At 41.0% G+C, this 25,203-nt stretch overlaps 1 pseudogene; it reads right to left on the bottom strand.

Annotated features, from left to right (window-relative positions):
- Positions 1-9,945: 9,945 nt before the first annotated feature.
- LOC102951329 lies at positions 9,946-10,214 on the bottom strand (annotated as a pseudogene).
- Positions 10,215-25,203: the final 14,989 nt, after the last annotated feature.

Here is a 25,203-nt window from a genome sequence, read left to right as displayed (position 1 = left end):
GCACAGAGCCCGACATGGAGCTTGAACTCACTAACCATGAGATCATGACCTGAGCTGAAGGTGGGCGCTTAACCAACTGAGCCTCCCAAGTGCTCCTCTTTTAATCTCTTTTAAAAAATCTCTAGGTCTTGGGATGCCTGGGTGGCTCAATTGGTTAAGCCTCCTACTCTTGATTTCAGCTCAGGTCATGATCTCATGGTTCATGAGTTTAAGCCCCACAACAGGCTCTGCACTGACAGTATGTGACCTGCTTGGGATTCTCTTTCTCCTCTTTCTCTGGCCCTCCCCCCACTTGCATGGTCTCTCTCAAAATAAATAAATAAAAATTTGTAAAATATCTACAGGTCTTCCTTTTCGAAGGGCCTACTTTATGCATCTTTAGAAAGTTGGTAAAGGAAGATAGATAGAATTAAATTAGTAGGAAAGAGATATGCATGCGCACAGACAATGAAACAAAGTATAATGTGGTAGGAGTTAAATGAATAAAGTGTTGGGAGGTTTGAGAAAAAGACTATATACCTCAACCATCTTCCCCATAGTAGCTATGGTGTTTAGAGAGGTCTATGCAGGATGGAAAACAGACAAAAATAAAGAAAGGAAACCTCCCACAGATTCCAGAGGAGTTCACAGATGTCAAACCTATGAGCTAAAGTGTAATATATCTGGTTTTTTTTTTTTTATGATTTCCCTTAAAACAACTTTGCTTGAGATTATTGATCCTTGCAGCCAGTTTGAGCTTTCTTTCTCACAGACTTTAGCTCTTCATCTACAAAAGCTGCTAAAATAATTTGCATCACAAACTCTCCAAATTACTGAGGAGCCCTTTAAAATTGAGATTTTACTCTAGGAGAAATGGGTGTGAGTCATTTTACTATAACAAGAGTAACCATAAATATTTTCAATGTGATTCAGACAGAGAAGGGGAAATCTCAGCACAGGGAAATTTTTGCCCATTCAACTTTGGTGGTGTGGTTTGTTGGGCAGTACAAGATCAGAATTAAGCTCTATTGTTTCTGTTTGCAAAAAATGCAAATAATACAGGTCTTAACAATCATTTGACTATCTCTCCAAGATATTTATAAATCTAAAAAAGATGCTTTTAATGGGTTCAGGGGGCAGTTTATTCATATTGTCCTATTTTCAATCCCCTAAAGATCCACTGCAAGAAATAAGGGATATTTATGACCTGTGACTAATACCTAGTAATCATGATGGACAATGACTTTTGTCATTTAAGAGCTACTTGAGGAAGGAGAAAGACCTTCAGTGATCAGTAGGGCATTTTAAAAATCTAATAAACTGCTATTACTGCTTCAGTAATAAAAATGTAATGGCTTGTTAGACATAAAAGTTGCATTAAATTTATTTAAAGACAATTTTGGGGTCAGAATGGGAGATTTACACATGCAATTATCCTGTTGATCAAGGTGAAAATGAATAATCTGCTTTTAGTATAAAATATAAGAGGGCATGCTTATTTTGTTCTTTTTGTATGTTGTGAACCTTAGAAAGATTTAGATATTGGTGGTGGCTGCAATTTCAGAGCAATTATTATTATTTTTTAAATAAAGTTCATTTATTTATTTTGAGAGAGAGCGAGAGAGAGTAGGAGAGGGGCAGAGAGAGAGAGGGAGAGAGAGAATCCCAAGCAGGCTCTGTACAGTCAGCTCAGAGCCCATGGTAGGCTCAGTCTCACCAACCATGAGATTCTGACTGGAGCCAAAATCAAGAGTCAGATGCTTAACTGACTTAGCCACCTAGGTGTCCCCAGAGCAATTATTATACGGTGATAGCTTTTCTTTCCATATTATTCAATTATGGTGTCTTTGGAGGGGTTTTGAGGGGGAAGCCCTCAAACGTGGGTGCAGAACCCTGGAGAGTGCTGGGCATCAAATGACCATTTCTGGTTGAGCTTAGATAATAGCATATCCAGGGGTGATTTGAATAGTCAGAACTTCTTTCTAGGATCTTTTGAGTACAAACATGAATAGATATAGGATCTGGGGCAGTCCACACACTTGCTGACTGGCACCTTAGTTCCACCTAAAAGGTGGAATTTAGGGGTTCCTGGGTAGCTCAGTTGGTTAAGCATCTGACTCTTGGTTTCAGCTCAGGTCATGATTTCACAGTTTGTGAGTTCAAGCCCCACATAGGGCCTGTGCTGACAGCTCAGAGCCTGCCTGGGATTCTCTCTCTCCCTCTCTCTCTGCCCCTCCCCTGCTCGCTCACTCTCTATCTCAAACTAAATAAACTTAAAAAAAAAAGGGCAGAATTTGGCTGACCTATTAACTTATTCTGTCTTCTAATGTTATATCTGCCATCCAAAAGAAATTGAAATTACCTAGTTGCTATTTTATTTTTTATATATTATTCAATATAAATAACTTTCATATTATGTATTGTTGTATAACAAATTACCACAAATTTAGTGCCTGAAAACAACACATATTTATTATCTCACAGCTTCTGTGCATGTGGAGTCTGGGCATGATTAGTTAGGTCCTTTGCTTTTAGGGCCTCTCATCAGTTTGCCATCAAGGTGTTAGCCAAGACTAGGTTCTCATCTGAGAGCTTGATTGGAAAAGGATCTGCTTCCAAAATAACATGGTTCCTGGCAAGGTTTAGTTCCTTGCACCCTATTGGACTGAGGGCCCAGTTTCTCATTGGCTGTTGGCCAAGAAGCCACCTTAAATCTTACTTAGCTCTTGGCCAGAGACCATTCAGTTCCTATCCACATGGGTGTTCCTGACATGGCTGCTTGCTTAATCATGTGCAAGGTAAGAAGGCAATAGAGTCTTGCTAGCAAGAAAAAAGTCACTATTATGAAACTTAATCATGAGAGCAACAACTTTTGCCATCTCTTATTGTTTAGAAGCAAATCACAGTTCCTATCCACACTAAATGGGAGGGAATTACACAAGGTGTGGATACCAGGAGTGAAGACACCTGGGGGCTATTTTAGAGTCTGTCTGACACAATATTATTTTATTATTATTAAAATATATGTTCTTTTAGAAAATGTAAGCAGTATGGGTACGTTTTTTAAAAAAAAAAAAAAAACCTTTGCAATCCCACTCTCCAAAGCCACTAATATTTCAGCACATAGTCTTCCAGTCTTTTTTCTATTTCATATATTATTAAAATTAACAAAAATGTGGTCATAATTTTATGTACTCTTATATGGTCTATCTTATTTAATTCCTTAAACATTCTTGCAAGCTAGTAAATAATCTTCTATACCATGTTAAATGGCCGTGTAAATTTATGCTATGATTAGACCATGGTTTATTTAACCCAGAGGTTGGCAAACTTTTTATATGAAGGGAAAGATAGTAAATATTTTAGCCTTTGGGGGCCATACAGTCGGCTGCATTTACCCAACTGCTCTTATAGTACAAAACCAGCCATAACAAACATGTCAATAAATGTAGGTATGGCTGCATTTCAGTAAAACTTTATTTATGGACACTAAAATTTAAATTTCCTTTAATTTTGTATGTTATGAAATATTATTCTTTCAATTTATTTCAGTCATTAAAAAATGTTGAAATTATTCTTAGCTTGTGGGTTAGATTTGGTCTGTGGGTCATAGTTTGATTTATCCTATTATTTCTAGGTAGATATTCAAATAGTTCCATATTGTTAGTATTGTTATTAATGCTGAGATTAACATCTTGGTAGCTAAACTTATGTGCCTATTTATGATTACTTACCGGGAACAAATTCTTAAAAGTATAATTATTGGGCCAAAAGTTATACATGTAAAACTTTATACGTGTTAGTAAATTACCTTCCACAAAGGTGGAGTCAAGTTTATACACTTACCAAAGGATATGGGTGTGCTTATTTTTCTGTGTGCTTTCCGTTTTGTATCTTAAAGTCCTCATATGAGCGAAGTCATATGATATTTGTCTTTTTCTGACTAATTTCGCTTAGCATAATACCCTCTAGTTCCATCCACGTAGTTGCAAATGGCAAGATTTCATTCTTTTTGATTGCCGAGTAATACTCCATTGTATGTGTGTGTGTATATATACATATATATACACCATATATATATGTATATATACACCATATATATATATATACATCATATATATATATATATATATCATATATATATATATATATGCCACATCTTCACATCTTCTTTATCCATTCATCCATGTCCATCGATGGACATTTGGGCTCTTTCCATACTTTGGCTATTGTTGATAGGGTTGCTATAAACATTGGGGTACATGTGCCCCTTTGAAACAGCATACCTGTATCCCTTGGATAAATACCTAGCAGTGCAATTGCTAGGTTGTAGGGTAGTTCTATTTTTAATTTTTTGAGAAACCTCCATACTGTTTTCCAGAGTGGCTGCACCAGTTTGCACTCCCATTCTGTGTGTTTTGTGACACTGGGTATTATCTTTTTAGGAATCTCTATAAAGTGGTAGGTTAAAAACTGTCAAAGATTTCTCTTTTGAAAAATAGTTTATATCCTATTTTAAATTAACATTTAAAAATTTTATTTCAAATCTGTGATTTCTTTCCAACGATACATCTAGGTGTCTTAAGATAACTTGCCCAGCTGAAATGACATGCAAATATAGTAAGGCTGAGAGCCACTTGACTATTAAGAATCAGTAATATTGTGCTAATGCCTGTTACAGGAGATTACTGGTAAAGCCTCTGCCTATTTGGGCCACTGGCATTAAATAGCCATTGGCAGAAAAAATAAGTTGGCAATATAGGCAATATAGATATTTTATAGTATTTAAGGTATAGAATTGATTACACCCAATGCTAATGACTTTGGCCATTCTGAGAAATGAACAACATGAAAAATTAAAAATTTTAATGTATGCTCCTATCTATACTTATATTCATCTTGTGTCTATTAGGGTTTGATTCTGTTTTCTTCTTCAAACTCAGATATGATCATGTCACTCCTGTTATTAAAATCTTTTCTGATTCCTTGCTTGCTTTCTGAAATCAGACTCCTTAGCATGCTATTCAAGATTCAATAAGATCTGTCCTTATCTTTTTAATCTCATATAATGCTGATGTCCCATAGGAAATAATGACAAAACAATAATAGCAAGTAGTATTTATTAAGTCTTAAACTACCAGATATTAGGGTAAGTGCTTTGGGGTATGTATTATTATTCTTACTATTTTAAAGATGGGAAAATAGGTTTAGAGAATGTAAATGGCTTGCCCAAGATCAAATAGTAAGCAATTTCTACCTTCCTGTACTCAATACCCTAAAAAATTGATTTATGCTTTGCTAGCATAAGGTCTTCAGTTGACTGCTTTATCTAGCCAAGTTTTCTCCCCTCTGACCTGGAGGGGCTTTAAGAGTTCCAGTTGCTCCAGCATTCTGTTTATTTCAAACAACAGTAATGTAGATGAACTTTGGAGTAATCTGTTAATTCCCCTCTTCTGGGAAGAGGGGAATTAACAGATTTATTAACATTTATCATTTATTGATTTATTTTAACATTTATTGATTTTTGAGAGTGAGAAAGACAGTGTGAGCGGGAGAAAGGCAGAGAGAGAGTGAGACACAGAATCTGAAGCAGGCTCCAGGTTCTGAGTTGTCAGCACAGAGCCCGATGTGGGGCTCAAACTCAAGAACCATGAGATCATGACCTGAGCTGAAGTCAGACACTCAACTGACTGAGCCACCCAGGTGTCTGTCCCTGGATAATAAAATTCTTGAGCAGCTAGCTTTGAGTTGATGATCTATGGCAGTGTGTATATTTTATTTTTATACTCTATGGGAAAATATAGCAATAATAATTCAGGGCAAAAGGGACAGTAATAGATTGTCAACTGTTACCTTTAATGAAATGAAAGTCTCATTGGAAAATGATGGGAAATTCATGACTTAAGCAATAAGCCAAAATCACTACACCTTGTACCAAAGAAATGGCAGGAACGTCTCCCTTCTCAATAACTTTTCTCCCTCTGGCTTACAGGAAATGATTTGGAAGCTGAGAAAATTCCTGTTTACTAGGGAGAATAATGTTGCTATACCAAGTGCTGGGAGTCCTGAGTCCCAGCTGTTGTATATGAACTAACTTTGAGCTCTCTTGAAGCTTCCAGTGCAGTATACGGTAAAAGGTTGCCAGTGTGGCAGTGTCTGCATCAAAAATCTATTCTAAGCTCACAAACTTGGGAGTCCTTATTAGAAGGCCATAATTTAAATAGCTTGTACTGCATTGCTGGTTTCTGACTCCCCTTCTCACCAGGCAAAGGACATTCCCTTAAAAGGAATCACCTACAAGGCTGTACCACTTTATTCATTTTCTCATACTGGAATCTACCCAGGATGTACATCAATAGGCTCATATGTGAACAGTGTCTGAAATTCCACTTACCACTTAGTTCAGGAAAACCTAGCAAAGCAATTATGATAGTGGTTATTTTTTCGCCAACAAAACTATGCAAAAGTGTATGATTCATTTATTATTCTTTCTCACTAAACATGTGGAATAAAAAAAAATGTGTCTCAAGTTTTGCCTAACCTCTTTTTTCCTCTCTTTTCCTTGCATTTATTGAGAAAAAAGTACAGTTGTCAGGTTTGTGACTTTCTTCGTTCCCTCTATAGCTAAAACTACTGATACCCTGTACAAAGAAAGACACATAAACAAGAGGTTTTCCCAGATGTGTTTTTTCCCCCTCTGGCCTATGGGGCCAATGACATCTTGGATCTCATTTGGTTTTGTTGGCTTGCACTTGGATGCTTGATCTCCACCCATAGCCTCTTGGATGATGAGACAGATAAATGGTCTGACTGGGTTTTGGTTTGGCTTCTTCCCAAGATGCTGACTTCCATCCAGCCTATGGGTAAGTGATAGATCTTCCTCTGTCCAGGCTCCTGTATTCTCTTACCTGGCTCAAACCTCAGTCCTTTGGGCCTCCACTTACCTGAAAAGAGGACACTGAATTCAAAGCAATATTAAAGGTAATGAGGGCAGAAGTGATTGAGAGAGATATTAAGAATTAAGAGGCCAAGTTTCTTGCTCTCCAGAAGATAGTCAGGAAAGATAGAAGAGAGGCACACTTGAAACATAATTTATAATTCAGATAATATGATTCATAGGACATTATAGGATAGCTGTGAAGATTGTTCAGTAAATATTTACTGTGTATCACTTCCATGGTACTTAAAAATAATTGTGCAGTACCATAAATTATTATTGGGTGTAGTTGGGAGAGAATGTATTTGGTTTATTCCAACATTGGGTTAGCAAATATTGTATGAGGTACACTTATTTTAGTGACATTTACTAGAGTATGCTTAATTCTAAAGTCATACTTAATTTTTTTAATAAAATTTTTTTTAACGTTTATTCATTTTTTGATAGAGAGAGACAGAGCGTGAGTGGGGCAGAGAGGGAGGGAGACACAGAATCCAAAGCAGGCTCCAGGCTCTGAACTGACAGCACAGAGCCCGACGTTGGGCTTGAACTCACGGACCGTGAGATCATGACCTGAGCTGAAGTCAGATGCCCAACCGACCGAGCCGCCCAGGCGCCCCAGTCATACTCATTTTTTTATATTTAGTTTTGTAATTTAATGCTTCAATATACCCTCGGTATACCCGATATACCTAACTGAAAAAGCTCAAATTAACCATTTGGGGTGTTTTTGTTTGTTTTATTAGTTAGACAATAAATTACATAATACTGAATATGCTTTAATCTTGAGTGATTCAGAAGGCACATTGTGAGCTTGCGTAGCCTCAGGGCAGATCAAATGAAATTATTAACATATTAGAATATAGGTGCATTACCCAGCTACACGTGGGTTTTTAGTAAATATGGTACTGGATCCTGACATCATTATTATACCATATGTTAACTAACTTGGATTTAAGTAAAATTAAAGAATTAAAATAAATACATGGTATTGGATAGGCTAGGAGGCAAAAGTACCTGGTCAATTAACAGAATGCTGAGTCAATCCAAAGTTTATCTTTATTTGGGGGTAGAAAGCATATGAGCTACAACAATTAGGGAAAAGTACAACTTGTATTAAACACTTGTATTTAATCCAAATGTATTGAATGTAAGCTATATATAAAGCACCTGGTCCTGCTGACAAGGTACACAGTAGGCCCTTCCAAGGACCTGGAGAGTAGTAACTGTTCATCAGGAGTTTTGAATATGTTAAAGAAATAAGACAGAGACCCAAGGCAGCAGGATATAAGAGCTAAAGTGTGAGGGTGGTGGAGGAAGCACCTGCACTGTGAATTGGAGAGGTGAAGACAGAATTATGTTCAGGGACTCAAGTGTGCCATTTGTTTCTCAAGTTCATAGCCATTTTGGAAAGCAGCACACGCAGCACTTGAGTTTTCTGGAGCCTCAGTCATTAAAAGTTTTGTGTAGAGGATGGGGTGTTGGAAAGCTTGGGAACCCAAGGTGAGGGGAGGGAGGTGGAAGACGTCCATGGGTTTGCTCTCTCCTGCCCGCACAGCAAGCTCAGACTTCAGAGTCAGAGGGGCCCAGATTCTAGTTCTGCCTCCACTGCTCTCTCACCATGGGTCCTCAGGAAGGTTATCTTCTAGTTGAGAACTGGCAACAGTAAGGAACCTGCCCAACTGCTGCCACTTCATACCAGAGCTGCAGTCTGGGTCCTGCTGGGTTCATGAAAGGAAGCCAGAAAACATTTGATCCGCAGCACTACCCACCTCCCATTTCTTTCCACTGATATGGGTAAGTGAGAGGTAAATGAAGACAAAAGCAACATAGAAGGCAGTCCTGGGAGTTGGTAGCTTGCCTTTCGGGGATGTTTTATCCAAGCTCCCATTACACTCCCTGGGCTCTGTCTGGACAAGGCAAGGGGAACAGGGTCCTCATTCCATTTGGTGTATCACATTTGTCAGTGCCTAAGAACTGTTTCCCTACCCCACCCGCCTCCTAACGGAGTCCAGAGTTATTCCCATCCTACAAACACACCACAGAAAGAGATAGAATATTCACCTCCCATCTGTACTTTCAATAAAACTAACCAACTTCAGGCCCACATGGCTGATCAAGGCCACCTGGGTCATTCCCCTAAAAATTTCAATTTAAATATTTTGCTGGTACAACCCAGCCATGTACTAGTACGGTATTTGCTGATGCCAATAAATTATTTTGGATATTTTATACCTTCTCCCCCCCAAGGTATTAGTATAAAATATATTGTGCTTTCATAAACAAGGTGTTGTTCTCTTGTGAAACCACTTCAAAGTGTTTTAAAATATATGTACGTTGAAGGCACTTGAATGTTTTTTCCCCAGAGAAATGTCTTTGTAAAAGTGGGGTGTATGTAACATGTGTTTGCATCTGCTCCGCAGGTAAATAGGGTGCCAGGGTTTGCAAAGACATGTGTTGGGGAAAGCAGTCTCATGCATGCTGTCTTTTGTCACCCACTTGGTCACATACAAATGGGCCTTGGGCTTAGACTACTTCTTTTGTTCTTTTTTCCCCTCACTTTTCCAACAGATTTATTTATTCATTTATTTGAAAGGAAAGGATTTTGAGGAGAAAAAAACATGGTGATCCCTAAGGCAAGGCTGATCAAGGTGATCAAGGTGATCCTTAAGGCAAGGCTGAAGATTTCAGTCTCTGGTATCTAGAATTCAGGCTGTAGTCCTTGTTTTTGGATGGGTCACTGAGTGTGTGACACAGTCCATGCTTTTAACTAGATTTTTTTGTAAAGTTTACTTATTTATTTTGAGAGAGAGAGAGAGAGAGAGCAAGCAGGGGAGGGACAGAGAGAGAGAGGGAGAGAGAGAGAGAGAGAGAGAGAGAGAGAGAGAGAGAGAGAAATCGAAGCTGGCTCCACAATGTCAACACGGAGCCCGACGTGGGGCTCGAACTCACAATCATGTAAGATCATGACCTGAGCCAAAATCAAGAGTCAGACACTTAACTGACTGAGCCACCCAGGCGCCCTGCTTTTAACTGGATTTGCACAGAAGAATGGATGCTTGGCCCAGGTAGAACGGATGAAGTATTTGGTTTCACGTGTCACAGTACTACCCAAGTTCCTCCCCAGGATGTAGTGCCCCATGGGGTTGTACTTCTTGTCAAGCTCCCTCTTAATTTGGGCTGCAATGTCCTCCTCCATGTTCTATTTCTCCAACACCTGAGTGGCACACTCTACCGAGTCCTGTTGCATGTCCTTTGACATATCGGCGATTTTGATCATGGCCTTCTGGTGGCACATGGTTATTGGAGAGCAGGGGGTGGCCAACTGCAATTGTCTCCTGGAGGAGGGGCCAGTGACTCTCAGACCCAGTGGGAGCTACTGTTGCTACCAAAGCCATGCTACATATACTAAGAGGTAAGGATCCCAAACAACCTATGCCGGCCTTGTTACCTTGTGTGGGAATCTCTCTCTTTGTCATGCTTAATGAATGTTCTTTAGTCTCTGCTTGAAGAGTGTGGATCATATACCACATGGCCAACTTCACTGTCATATTGTAACTGAACTAACCTGAGTTGGCTCCTTGGTGACTTATAGATAAAGATTATACCAGGTAGAGGCATCACACAAAGAAAGCTTCATTTACAGCAAGTAGGAGATCATGGGGAATAACTTCCAAAGCCGTGACTCCCCAGGTAGGGGTCAGTGGATTTCTTTTATTTAGGGTTAGGATGAGTATTCAGAGAGGGGAACTTTGTCATTGCATGTAGAGATGGGTATAAGGTTATGCATGTGTATTTAGGAAACATACTTATATGTGTACTGGATGTTATGTTAATGAGGTTTGTGCTCTTCCTTGAGCAGAGACTTTTGACAGAAGTAACTCTTAGGCGAGGGGAAGGAGCTATGGGCATGCTTCAAGAACGGGTATAAACTGGTTGGGGTCTTGGGCCTCTTATCTCAGGTGAAGAATGCAGGGCCTTGCTTACTTTGGAAACAGCACTGAGAGTTTGTCTCACTGATTTCTTGTCCCTGATATGTTTAGGCTGTTTCCTGGCCTGGTAGAGACAGTTATCTTTTGCATTCCCTTTCTTCCCTTAAATCATTAACTACTGAGGCATTTGTGTTTCTCTGTAACTCTGACATTTCCTAGGAAGTTCTACAAGAAGTGTGTTTGGGCAAGTAGAGCTGGAGACATAGGTCATACATCAGGAAAAATAGCTGGGGCCTAAAATGACTTCTCTTGTGTCCCAAAGCTGGAGACCATCTAACTCTCTCTGCTTACAGTATCTATCCTCTGTGGGGAGGAGACAGGGTCTTCCCACTGTGCACAAGAGTGTGTACAAAGGCAGATTGTGTTATGCTGGCCTCTGGGAGAGACCTGGGAGAGACCTGCTGGCCATGGGGAACTGATGCCCACTATTGTAGCTGATCTTGTGGTATCTCTTCCCTATGTAAATAAAGCACTCTTCCATCCCATGCTTGACTGCCTCGTGTTCTTCTTGGTGACTGTGTTACTACGATACAGTGAGCAGAAGCTTTAGAGTCCTCCCCTGGGACTGGTAACCATGGCACAATTATCTGCTGGGCAATCTTGAGACTGAACTGGAAGAGTGCAAGCGATTTACCTGAGGTTAGCCTGCTGGTATGGCTTTTATGTTTGTGTCCCCCAAAATTCATATGTTGGTATCCTAATCTCCAGTATGACATCATCTGGACGTTGGACCCTTCGGAGATAATTAGGTTTAGATAATATTGTGAGATGGGGGGGTGGGGAAGATGGGATTTGTGCTCTTATAAGGAAAGGAAGAGACCAGAGCCCCCTGTCTCTGCTATGTGAAAATAGCAAGAAGGCCAAGAAGAGAGCCCTCAATAGGAGCTGACTCTGCTGGTACCTTGATCTTGGACTTACTAGTATCTAGAACTGTGAGAAATAAATGTTGTTTCAGCCACCCAGTCTGTAGTATTTTGTTATAGCAGTCTGAGCTGATTAAGACACATTCTCTGTTCTGTGACCCCCTGTTCTGATGTCTGGAAAGTGTGTGTGTGTGTGTGTGTGTGTGTGTGTGTGTGTGTACTGACAAAAATAAAGTTTTTCATATGGCATTTTTTAAAAAATGATGCATTAGAGCCACTGATTTATTTAATCCAATCAGGCCCAAAGGAAAACAAGTGGGACATGGAGACTTGAGCCTCTTCCTGCTAACAAAGGACTGAAGGAATTTTCTACGGCATTTATAGATACCAGGTTGAATACGGTTTCCCATGACAACCAATTAGTATGTTTGAGATTAATGGTTACATTCCACAGGAGATAATGTTAAAGTTGTGAAGTCTTGATATCTTAAGGGGATATATTACAAAGAATTTAGCAAGGACACATTTCTTTTGGTTACAAAATACTAAATAGCATGGTTACAAGCTATGGAACAGATACAAATCTTCCCCAGGGCCTACATCCAACAGGTGGTTTATGGTTCCCATCCTTGTGAATGTTCCCAGCCTTTATTTTGTCTAAGTTGTTCTAATGGTTACACGATCAGCATCTTGTCTGTGCGGCTGCACACATAACAACTACCACTGATCTGAGCAAATGTTTGCAAAATGGTCCAGAGTTTGAAGCAAGTTGCAAGAATTGAGGAAATTCTTGTTCTCATTATTTGTTTATACTGTTTTTGTAGACTTGAACATGTCAACTAATTCCCTATTCTTATTTGAAATCCAGAACTCTTGCTTCACAGGGGTTTTGGGGGAAGACTTCATGATCACAAATCATGCTGGGACATGAAGTGTTAGATAATTGATGGAGCACATATGTATGGTTCTTTATTCTAGCACTCAATCATATATGGTTATTCCTTCGCAGTACAATTTTACTGTTTTCTGCAGGCCACATTTTCAATTTCATTCTGCACAAAGCTTCATGCCAGGTTTTTCAATCCTTATTTCTTCAAATTAGAGATTTTGTAGAGAATGCACAATAGTATGCTCAGTTGCTTTGAAGATTAGAAAGGTATATATTCTGAGTACTGATTTAATAAGTGATATTCCTCTACCGTGTAAATGCAGGTCCTCAAATGCCAGTTTCTCACCACAGAAGCATTTATCTTCCATGAATTTGTTCTTTTGTCAAATTCTTCCCTAGTTCTTCAGTATCATAGGCCAATACACCATAAGCTGCTGCCAGCTCAGTCTGACTTGTTGACCCCAAATACTCTTGAGCTTCTCTTGACTTATTATTTCTCCCCAGTTTTGACTCTGCTCCAGTCAGACCAAGTTACTCACTGCTCTGTACATGTGTTTGGCACCTGTGGTCACCCTTTTTCCCCTTTTTGTAATGTTTCCTGCTGTCCTTTCCTATCTGCAGTCTTTCCATCCTATAAAGGCATCTCAGGGCTGCCCTGCCCTCACCCCCTTCAGGATGACTTCACCTCAAGTCCTTACTCTTTCTTTCATCCATCCTCCTTCCATCTTTGTTTTTTCTCAAGGATAGGTTGGAAGATCCATTATGGGTGCAACTTTATTTTATATTTCTTTGCATCTCCTCAGTTTCTTTAAAGTATATTTTTTAAATTTATTTATTCATTTTGAGGGAGGGAGGGAAGGAGGGAAAGAGAGAGAGAGAGAGAGAGAGAGAGAGAGAGAGAATGCACAAGCGGGGGAGGGGCAGAGAGAAGGAGAGACAGAATCCCAAGCAGGCTCCATGCCATCAGCACAGAGCCCAATGTAGGGCTCAAACTCATAAACTGTGAGATATGACCTGAGCCAAGATCAAGAGTTGGATGCTTAACCAACTGTGCCATATTCATCTCCTCAATTTCTTTTTTTTTTTATTTTTTTTAACGTTTTATTTTATTTTTGAGACAGAGAGAGACAGAGCATGAATGGGGGAGGGGCAGAGAGAGAGGGAGACACAGAATCAGAAGCAGGCTCCAGGCTCTGAGCCATCAGCCCAGAGCCCGATGCGGGGCTCGAACTCACGGACCGCGAGATCGTGACCTGAACTGAAGTCAGACGCTTAACCGACTGAGCCACCCAGGCGCTCCTCATCTCCTCAATTTCTAAGGACAGCAAACCTGTGTATGATTTGTTGGCGGGTGTTGTGGGTAGACTACTTGATTCCATCCTCTAGTATTGGAAATAATGTTTAATATTTATCTAGTGGGACTATTTGAGGCAAGTCATACAAAATTACCAAAGGGTGACCAAAAGACAAGACAGATTAGCCTTTTAAGTGGCTATCTTTGGTGAAATTAATGTGTAAACTTAAATTTTGAAATGCTCAATATAAAAAAAGGCCAAAAAATTGCATATGTTTATTAGTAGCATGAACTTCTTCTTTAGTAGTATCTTTAAGCAGATAAATGAAAAATTACTAACACAGTGTAATTTTTAGTGCAATTAAAAAGTAGAAACTATAGCCCTGAAAGGGTCTAGTTCTATTTTAGCAGGCAATTGTAAGCTTAAATCTGAACTTCCCTTAAGCTATTTGCTTATGTATGCAAGTATTTCTTCATGAATTTACTGTTTCTTAAATATGTTATTTTGTTCACTCAATAGTTTTGCATTCACTGAAGGCTAAAACAGACCACAACAACTAAATAAGTTAATAAAATGATGACTCTACAGGAGATGAGTGAGAGACTGAGCTATCATAAGTCAGGCAGGGAGGATTCCAGAAGAAAGGCATCAAGGTAAGCACAAGGCCCAGGAGGTAGAAGAGCTTCAGGAAAGGAAAGGAAACCAGTGTGATGGTCCACTGTGAGGGAGGGCAAGAATTAAAAGAGGCAATGTTAAGGGGCACCTTGGTGGCTCAGTTGGTTAGGTGACCAACTTTGGCTCAGGTCATGATCTCGTAGTTGGTGAGTTCAAGTCCCATGTTGGGCTCTGTGCTGACAGCTCAGAGCCTGGAGCCTGCTTCAGATTCTGTGTCTCCCCCTCTCTCTACTCCTCCCCTGCTCACACTCTGTGTCTCTCTGTCTCTCAATAACAAATAAACATTAAAAAAAATTTTTTTTAAAAGAGACAATGTTAAGGAGGGGGCCAGATGCCAGATCAAACAAGACCTAATAGACCATAAGAAGGGTTTGGGTTTTATTTAATGGGCACTGGGAAGCCTTTGAAAGGTCTGAGGCAGACCTGTGGTATGCTCTGATTACATTTTCAAAGGGATCCCTCAGCCTATCGTGGAAAGAGTGAATTGGAGGAGCAGAAGGAAAAAGGCCAGTCAAGAGGTTGGTGCCATGGTGGCTTGGGCCAGGATGTCAACAGTGGAGATGGAGAGGGGTGTATGGTTTTGAGATAAATTTGGAGATCGAACCTATAGAAGTTCATGATGGATGGATGTAGATGGTGAAGTAAGGGATGAATCATCATGGATCCCATGACTTTTCATCCATAGCATTCTTTTACCCTAGGTTATTTTTGCTTTTACTAAAAACTAAGTCTTTCAGATCTTAAGGAAAGAATAACAAAAGGAATATAGAAAAAATGGATTCATGGCTTTAAAAAATATTGTGAGTTTCTTGCTTAGAATTCCGAATACTTGGTCTTACAGTAGCTTTTGGCCAAAGGCAATAAAATTGTAACGTGCACATTGGGTGCATAGCTGGCCAGATTGTGGGATCATTTAGAAAAGTACATTGAAAAATGTTTCTGTCTCTTGAACCACTTCCGATTGTAATATAAATTCTCCCAATCCAACTAATTTTATATGCACAGAAAGTAGTACAACTCCACGGGAAATATAAATTTTTCATTGACTAGCAGCCTGTAACTGCTTTAAGTGTAATTACACATTTTTCATTTAAGATCAATTTCACAAAATCGTTTTTATGACCTAAGGCTGCCTTCTTAATAATTGGGTGCAGCTAATTTATTAGGGTTTGCATGTGTTGGTATTGGTGTCATTCTTGCCTGAATTTAATAGAAACAGGCTCCACGTGGGGTATGGAAAAGACTCTCTGGTTTCATATTTATTTCCCTTATGCCGATCCAGTGAACCTTCTTTTGTTTCTTAGCATATACAGTTCTGTAGAAAGCCCATGATAACCTGTTCTTAAAACAGCTCAGTAGACAAATGAGGACATTCTCCACTTAATGCTAGGGAAGATGCCCCCTCAGAACATAATTAAATCTGATCTTTCTCACTTGAAGCAGCATGAATAATTCATGGAGTTTAGGCATAATCAGGTTCTAGGCTTTGGGAAATATTGATGTTCAAAGGTTAATTTTTTTTTCATTAAAGGAAAAGATCCTATGAAGTAGTCTTCTATGCTAAGATTCAAGTATGGTGGAGATTCCAGTAAAGGAGTGTGTGTGTTGGGGGTGTGTGTCACTTTATGCAGAGGGAAGTGTACTTGTATACACACATAATTTGATATGCTTACTTTAAACTTCATCTCCTTTCTTACATGAATATGAGCAAGAGATCTGACTTCACTGAGTGGTAGAAATCTAGAATTAAGGGGTGCATCCCAAAACTCAGGCTCTTTGCCATGTGGACCATTAGGAGGAAGTTGGCACTTGGATTTTGTCCTCTGACTATGTTCTGAGTCAGGAGTTCTAGAAAAAGTAGACAGCAGAGTTGCCCAAGGAAGCTCTATGTGAACTCAGACCCCATCATCTCCATTAGGAACAGTCTGGATTTTTAGACATTCTTTCTATGAGAAATATAGGTCTTCCCTTTTTCTTAAGCATGCCAACAGGGTATCATTGTAGATAGTAAGTATGAAAATGATAATACATGGTTCCTGCATTCAAAAGAATCTTTCAATGGTGTTAGGAGATAAGACAAATAAACATGAAAAACTGACCAATAGGATGGTAGTCTGAAATGAGTGGCACCAATAGCAAAACTGTGCTCTTGGGAGGAAAAGATCACTTTATATTGGTTGGAATGTGTAGGGAAGGCCCTTTGACACTGGCACTTGGGATACATTTTAAGTGAATTAGGGAATTTTGGTGAATGGCAAGAAAAGGAAAGGGTATCTTAAAAGGCTCACCATGGGAATGGACATGGATTGTTAAGTAATGGGATGAGCACAGGGGGTCTGTACCAGGCAGCTAAGTTAGGGGCCAGGTTATGGAGGCCTTAAACACTGGAGTGAGGCATTTGGGCAGAAGGCATCGGGGAGCCTTTGAAGGCTCTGGGTAGGAAGAATGCATGATCCAACTAGCATTTTTTAAAAGAGTTTATTTTTGAGAGCATGTGAGAGAAGCAGAGGGGGGGGGGGAGAGAGAGAGAGAGAGAGAGAGAGAGAGAGAGAGAGAGAGAGAGTCCTAAGCAGGCTCCACACCATCAGCCCAGAACCCGATGTGGGTTTCGATGACCTGAACTGAAATCAAGAGTTGGATACTTAACTGACTGAGCCACCCAGGTGCCCCATAACTAGCATTTTAAAAGCAGGGTTAGTACCAGAGTTTAGTTTGTATTTAATTGGTAAAGGAAAAACTCCAGGTGGGTATCTAAGATTGAGGGCCATTGCAATTACCCATAGGGTAAGTTAGATGACCAGTGCATGTAGGGAGAGTTGATAGTCTTTTCTGCTTATGAATCCTGGTCATGTGCCCCAATTTATGAACCTCTCAAATGAGGAGCCACTGAGAGTAGCAGGTGCGTGATCCTTGCTGCAATTTCTCCTGAGATATGAGTGGCAAGATAACATTTGTGTCAAAAAATTTGGACAGTATTATTTTGGACTTGAGCCTAATTGCCCTGCGGCTCTGTGCTTAATGCTGGATGGAACTGGCCTCATGGGGCCTACAGTCCAACGAACCCTCCTCATTTTTGACCAGTCCACGTACCACAAGATGGCTTGGAGATCTTTAGACATTGGATATTTGGGGGTTTGTCCTGTGACTCCCAGGGCACATAGGAAAACTGGGAAAACAGCACAGATGTTGAAAATGGCAGGGGGTGCTAATCAGAGGACTGTGAACTTCCTGAAGGCATGAATTCATTCACTGTGTACATCCATAGTGTATATGCAGTAGTGAATACTCGTACACTCATCAGTACAGGGTCTGACACATAGTAAGTGCTTCAAAATATTTGTTGAATGAATAAATGAATCTTGTTGAATACCCTGCAGATCCTCTGGAACTCTGAGCTGCCTCCCTGGATGAGATATCTGTATGTATGTATTTATGATTGTATGTATGTATGTATCTACCTATTTACCTATCTAGCCAGAGAGAGATGGAGATAGACTAAGACCAAAATCCATCAGACTATGTTCTCAGTGGAAATAGGTGGGTATAGAGCAAGTGAATGAGGGTCCTGTCAGTCACAGCAGGGAGGTCACTTGAAGGACTGTGTGTGACCTAGCAGTAGCTTGAGGGCAATACTGGGCTTGCTTCTTGAGTCTAGTCCTCTGGGGCTTTTGGAGCACTGACTGAGAGATGAGACACATAATGTCTTTGAACAGTCCATTTACGGCATCAGACTTCCCTCCATGCTTTATGGGTAGAGCACTAGCTGTGTGGACTGGTGACCTGTCCAGGAGCATGTATTTACCATATGTGTGGACCAAGAAAAGAACACTGTGACGTCCACCCAGTGCAAAGGCCACGTTTGAAATGATAGAGATGGGGCTGGTGGCTCAGGTTTGCATCTTACTGTGGAGAGCCTCATTTGCTAAGGAGCTAGGACTGTCTCCAGAGGTAACAAGGAGGGAGCTGTTGCAAAATTTTAAAGCAGGGGAATTCCAATACTCCAATGTAACTTTTAGAAACATAACACAGTGGAAATGTATGGGGAATTGGAAAGGAAGAAAATAAAAAGCAGAGAAACCAGTAAGAATGCCATCGCTATGCCCCAGTGAGAAGGATTTTTCTATCTATTATCATGTTTGTGGGGATGCAATTTGGCCTATGATGCAGCTGAATACGTAAAAATGGCAGAATTCTTCTGTATTTCCTTAATAGTTTAGTAAGTTATGTGGTTATTACACCTGTCAATGAGTCATCCAATTAAAATTCTGGGATTTTGCCTCTGGCAGAATTACATCTCCTTATATTTTGTTCTTTGCCAAAAAGCATGTTTTGGGCTAACTTGCTTTTCTTCTTGTAGAAGTTGAGTTGGAGTCACTTAAGAATGTAGACGAACATTATTTATTGAGAATCGCTAATGAGATGCCTTGAAGAAACTGGTTTATCTCAGAGCACCTACATTACACCCAGGGAGGAAGTAAGAGTTGGGCTCACCTTCACAGAGGGACATAAACATATGGGTTCTTGAGCTTTTTGTCAGATGCAGCATGAGAACAGCTATTTACCCAGCCTGTTAAAAAGAGAATCCTTTTTCCTCCTCAGCACCTACTTTTCATCATCACAATTCCTGGGATTGCCTGGGGACAGCCTGAGTTTAGTCAGGGCTGGACATGTGTCGCAGTTTTTAAACATGAGTTTGGACGAAAGAATCAGAGGACTATGTTCTTAGTAAAAGGAAGGGAGGCACCATGTCTCCTTTGTGTTTGTTTTCCTTGCATGAATCTCTGGTGACCGAACATGGTGATTAAGACATGGGATTTTCTTGTTCTTGGCTGAGGGATCATACCAGCCTTAGCTTACTGCTAAGTGGGAGATCCTACTTGTACGAGGAAGGATCTGGTCTTCGGTCGAGGCCAGGGGTCAGCAAACTTTTTCTGTGAAGGCCAGGTGGTAAATGTTTTATTTTATTTTATTTTATTTTATTTTATTTTATTTTATTTTATTTTATTTTATTATTTTTTTTAATGAAGTTTAGTGTCAAATTGGTTTCCATACAACACCCCGTGCTCATCCCAAAAGGTGCCCTCCTCAATACCCATCACCCACCCTCCCCTCCCTCCCACCCCCCATCAACCCTCAGTTTGTTCTCAGTTTTTAAGAGTCTCGTATGCTTTGGCTCTCTCCCACTCTAACCTCTTTTTTTTTTCCTTCCCCTCCCCCATGGGTTTCTGTTAAGTTTCTCAGGATCCACATAAGAGTGAAACCATATGGTGTCTGTCTTTCTCTGTATGGCTTATTTCACTTAGCATCACACTCTCCAGTTCCATCCACGTTGCTACAAAGGGCCATATTTCATTCTTTCTCATTGCCACGTAGTACTCCATTGTGTATATAAACCACAATTTCTTTATCCATTCATCAGTTGATGGACATTTAGGCTCTTTCCATAATTTGGCTATTGTTGAGAGTGCTGCTATAAACATTGGGGTACAAGTGCCCCTATGCATCAGTACTCCTGTATCCCTTGGGCAAATTCCTAGCAGTGCTATTGCTGGGTCATAGGGTAGGTCTATTTTTAATTTTCTGAGGAACCTCCACACTGTTTTCCAGAGTGGCTGCACCAATTTGCATTCCCACTAACAGTGCAAGAGGGTTCCTGTTTCTCCACATCCTCTCCAGCATCTATAGTCTCCTGATTTGTTCATTTTGGCAGGTGGAAAATGTTTTAGCCTCTGTGGGCCATATGGTCTCTGTCACAACCACTCAACTCTGCCGTTGTGGTGAGGAAACAGCCACAGAAAATACTCAAGTCAAAGAGTGTGGCTCTGCTCTAGCAGCATTTTCTTTACAAAATATGTGTGGCAAGATTTAGCCTGTGAGCTGGTCTCCACAATTACTCGTTTTAGAGAGGTGGCTTGAGGCAGGGATGAGTGCATTGTGAGACTGCCATGCGACATTTCTTCCTCTGTTTCACCATGTTTGCCTTTAGGTGCCGTCCCACAAATGCAACAGAAAACTACAGCACCCTCTAAACTGTGCAGTGTGTTTTATCTAAGAACTCAATGCCGTGTCAAAGTGAATAAAGGAAGTGTCAAATGTCCTTTATGGATATAAGGCAAATATATCTCTTGATATATAGTGTTGATAAACACCGTGGGGCACGGGATGAGCACATAAAAAGGGCTATTTCACATGCAACTGAGAAATTTATATTTTAAATTTTGCTGGTGTACCCAAAAGAAGACTGGTTCTTTTCTGCATGGTTATGAACACTTGAGTTTCTCTCTCTTCGTGTGCCATTGACTTTTAGCTCTGGTTTTATTATTACCCAGAAGTTACAGGTGCTACACTTGGAACCATTAGGTGTTAAGTTGCCTATTTGTTTTTTTTCAAAGCTTAGAAAACCCATCGCATTACACCCCTCTTATGCACCTGCTCATATTTTCTCAGTCTCACCTGTCTCTTGCTCTAGCTGTGTGGGGCCCTGAGTGACTTTACCCAGGTACCACCTGAAAGCAACTTGCTCCCCTCCAGGGCTTTCTACTCGAACACTGCAGTGGGCACCCATGCTCACTTCTCCGCAACGCACAAATAGTGAACTTTTAACAAATGGGCCTGGGAGCCAGTGGATACATTCTTTATCTTTCCCCACGTGGGATGATAGTGAAATGGTACTTATACAACTTCACAGGGATGCAGTGTTGCAAATCAAGCAATCAGTCACACTTGGTGGGGGCCGGGTGAATGATGCATATTGGCAGCTTAGTTGTTCTGTGCTTCCCTTGGCTTATTCCTCACTCCTGCTCCCTTGGACCCTTACCCTGTAATTGAATGCTAGTTTACAAGTCCTCTGGCTCAGGCTCTGCTTTCTGGGGGGAACCCAGGCTGAGTCTCTGTTCTAGGAAGAAATAGCCTATGTGCCAAAGGAATTCAGGACCTAAGAGAATAGGTGCAGGAGGGATCTTGTGAATGTTTTGTGTGGGGAGGAATGTGCAGAATATAAACCCGAGGGGAGCATCCCTTCAGCAGGATTATGCGGCAGTCTGGTGGCACTAAGGGTGCCTTTGTTCGTGGTAAGGGAGGTGGTGATTGCTCCGACATGCAGCAATATTCAGGCTTCCTCTCACTTTGGGATTCTGTGCAGGTGGAAGGGGAAGCCCTGGGTCGTATGGAACTATGTTGATTGAGTAATAGGGGGGGCATGGCAGTGATGAGGATGGTAGGGTGCTATGGCTTCTGTTAATTGCATTGTAAGCCTTAAAAAAAAAAGGACAATAATAGGCTAGCACAATCACCTTCCAACTCACAACATGCTTTGTCATCAGAAGGTCTCTATGACAGCCCTGAAGGAGACTGTCATCTCCTCCAGCTTCTGGGAAGGCATGTGGAATTCCAAGGATCTAGTTGTAGCGGAGGCAGAGCTTCAAACGAGGCTAAATGAAGAGCCCTGGCAGGTCTCTTTGTCAGAGTCAAGGCCCTGATAAGGACCCTGAAGGTTGGGAGGGGGACATTTGGCGGATGCGCCGAGAACAATAAATCCCCAGGTTCCCCCGAACCCCCTGGATAGCAGTGGCAGCCCCCAGCAGACTGTGCAATGACCTCAGCTGAGGCACATCCTTGAAAGCTGATGCTCATTCTCAAGATCTGTCCTTTCCACTCCTGTTACAGTCAAGCTGATAAACAAAGGAAAAGGTCTCAGTACAGCCTAAAGTGGGGAGGAAATAGCTCAGATGCCCAAGGTATTGCAGGGGTTGGAGGAACCCATGTAGGAGGAGATCCCATAGGTATCTGATGGTGGGGGGCTGCCTGGGGAGAATTTATTTACACAGGGCACTCACCCGTGACTCTGGACTCCATGTTCTGGCAGTAGCTTCTGGAATCTGCACATAAAGTCATGGAAACTGCCTTTGCTTCACTTCTCCTGGTGCCTCCTTCTCACCACATTATTGATGCCTGGTGGGCCCATTTTGCTGCCTGATGGTCTCACGTCTTAGAACTTTGCTGGGAATGCAAGTTAACCTCTGACTGCTATTTTGTTCTGCCTTTTTGTTGTTGTTGTTGTTGTTGTTGTTGATTCTTGTCCATAGGAGGGAAGAATGGTATATACCCTGTCTGGCATTTTCTAACACATCCTCATCTCAGCCTTGGTGAGGATGCCTCCCTTCTCTGTGAATGGCCTTGGCCAGCAGCCTTGGAAGGCATTGAGAATGTAACTCATAGCAAACAGAATGTGGCACTGTCTCAGAGGCTCAGGGTTCCAGCTGGGTTTGTAGCATCTCAGAAGGTAGCAAGAATTCTGTTCCAAATTTGATCTCAGACTTGGCACTGGGTTCTAGAAATCTCTCTGACCACGCCACAGGGATGGTGGGAAAAAAATGAAGACTGTCACGGCAAAGCAGCGTGCCCTTTCCTTGCTCTGTCCTGGTGACTTAAAGGAAAGATATGCTACCCACAGCTAACCCATGTCCCTGCTAATATTGATGTGAATAATTATTTCTTCTCCAGCAATGGTCCTTCCACTTTATTTACTCAGCAGTAAAGATTCTGATTCAGCATTGTCGTCGTCTTCTTCTTATTCTTCCTCCTCTTCTTTTTGTAAGCCAGCCTCTAGGATTTTTCTATTACTTTTCTTGATTTTATTAGTTTCATGCTTCAGCTGTTCATGCTTCTATAACTGCATCTGCATTTTTGTCTCTAGTCCCAGGCTGATTTTAAACAATATCATTAGTGTTAGAGCATTAAAAGGAAAAAAAAGAAAAGCTCCGAGTAGATTGAGTGGCAGAAAAAGAATGAGGCAACATCTGGGCCATCCACAGCCCCTACTGCTCAAACCTCCTGGTTTGCAAATGAATTTATAGTGAGTTTATTCACATATTTTCATTGGCATGTGTCTCTAGCCTCCTTCCTAGTTTTGAGGCAATGATAAAAGATATTTTTCCCAGCTTATTTTTCTTCCTGATGAGCTTCCATTAGCAGCCCTAAATTTCTCAGGGCTTGTTGAAAAGGTGTGAACTTTGTTACTTTGAAACCTATTTGGCGAACATAAAGGAAGTTTCATCTACCCTCTCTTAGCAACTATTCAGTTGTTTTATTCAAAGGTTTGATCCTGAGGTTGGCTCTTGTAGTTAGAAAATTTCACCAGAGAGGAAATACACATGGATACTTGCAGTGGTACAAGTGCACTTCAGCCTCTGAGAACCATGACCACGTAATTGTTTTCACCCCTTTTTGATGGTAATCCCCGAGAAAAGAGAGGATTATGTAAGAGAAGAAGTGTTCCTAATGCATGAATAAGCCAATGCAAAGCAATGATCAAATCTTCATTCTACCATTATTAGTGATATTATTATGCTGGTACCTTACTTCACCTCTCTGGGCTTCCTTCTGTCAGTTATAAAACTTGGTTTGGTTGGTGTAAGGTTAGAGTTTGTTAAACACCTCACATAAGGCACGTGGTAGATATACAGTAAACGATTGCTTTTATTAGGCAAACAGGTGATTTGCGTATATGTTGATACTTCCCCACTTAGCGTCTCTTACTTTGCAGTCTTGGATTGGGTTTGCTCAGTCCATCAAAGTGGCCTTTAAAATTTTTTTTTTTAATGTTTATTTTTGAGAGAGACAGAGACAGAGCACAAGCAGGGGAGGGGCAGAGAGAGAGGGAGACACAGAATCCGAAGCAGGATCCAGGATCTGAGCTGTCAGCACACCTGACAGACTGTGACAGCTGACAGACTGTCAGATCAGCGTGGCTCACGGACTGTGAGATCATGACCTGAGCCGCTGTCGGACGCTTAACTAGCAGAGCCCCCAAAATGGACTTTAAAAGACCAGTAAGAATCTTGTGGAGAGAAAGAATAAGAGTACCATTTATTACTAATATACAATTTTTTTGATATGCTGAGAGGATCCCCCTCAAACAACATCATCAATTGAATGGGCAATCATTAGATTGGGAGATACATCACTGAAACACAATTAACTTATTTGCCTGTCACAGATATTATATAACACACAGAAGACATTTATTGGACACTTGGCGATCAATATTTTATCTAATCCTCAGACGATCTGGGAAGCAGGCACTGTTACGGACTGTGTGCTCCAGTGGAGGACAACGACCCTGAGAGAAGATGGATAACCCGCTCACCCAAGTGGGCGGTTGAGGAGCTGGGCCCCAGCCAGGTCTGTTTGACTCAGACTTCTTACCCGCTATGTCCTGCTGCCTCCCTCCTCTGTGCTTTCATACAAGGTGAGCAGCACTGCTGCCTTAACTGTAGCCCCAGTGGCATAGCCTGCCAGCCATATGGGAGCCTGAGACAAAAGGATAGATGTATGCCTTCAGGTACACTGATCAAAATATCCTCTCATATTTTGAAACAAGTGGAACAAGTTAGTTAATACACCTCCACGTTGAAAAAAAAAATGTATATAAAACCCTGTGTTGTCCAATCTGTTCTCACACCATTGTTAAGACTCGTAGACTCGGTGGGTGGGGACCCGATGGCCCCGCTGCCTGGGAAGTTTGGGCTGATGGGGAGCTAGTGTTTCCATTGGCAAAGGACACAGAGTAGTA

Source organism: Panthera tigris, chromosome A3 (genome assembly GCF_018350195.1).
Source record: "Panthera tigris isolate Pti1 chromosome A3, P.tigris_Pti1_mat1.1, whole genome shotgun sequence".
Lineage (NCBI taxonomy): Eukaryota > Metazoa > Chordata > Mammalia > Carnivora > Felidae > Panthera > Panthera tigris.
Note: the sequence above shows the minus strand (reverse complement) of the source record. Positions and strands in the feature narration are given on the sequence as shown.